We start from the raw sequence: 649 nt of genomic DNA on the forward strand, positions 1-649 counted from the left end.
GGCGTGCTGGTCTTACAGGGAGGTGTGTTCAGGTGCGTATTTGCCGTATTTCTATCTTGAGGCAGCGGAAAGTCACAGTGCCATTGACCAACAAAAACCTGGCCTGGCAGCATTTCGTTGTTATTTTAACAGTATATTAGTAAAATGTGCCTTGGCTTGTGCACACACACCTTGCTTGTTACACACACAGGGAAGCACAGCAGCACACAAACATGCAAAAGATTAAAAACACAAAAATGGTATTATGATATGATCTGCTTGCACGCTTTCACTTCACGCACGAGCAGATCATTCTTCTCCTTAAAATCTCTCCTTCCTGCTCAGCAAATCCGGCATAATAATTAATAGCAATGCGGCAAGGTACAAATGCGCCTGGCTTTTAAAGGGAATGGGATATGACACTATGATTGGTTTATTGCATGTTCCGACCAAAACAAACCTGTGATTCATTAAGACACTAAGTACAACCCTTTTGAACCATGCGCCCGGCACACGGACCATTTTTTCCGCTGCAAAAGTGGATTCGCACATGCCCCTAAACGCACCTGTGCCAGGCACTTCACGCCATGCACTTACATCCTTAAAATAGGGCTCTTTGTGTTTTCTGTCTGTCTTATTGTCTCGTCCTATTTATTGTGTATTTGTTGAG

Source organism: Etheostoma spectabile, chromosome 22, assembly GCF_008692095.1.
Source record: "Etheostoma spectabile isolate EspeVRDwgs_2016 chromosome 22, UIUC_Espe_1.0, whole genome shotgun sequence".
NCBI lineage: Eukaryota > Metazoa > Chordata > Actinopteri > Perciformes > Percidae > Etheostoma > Etheostoma spectabile.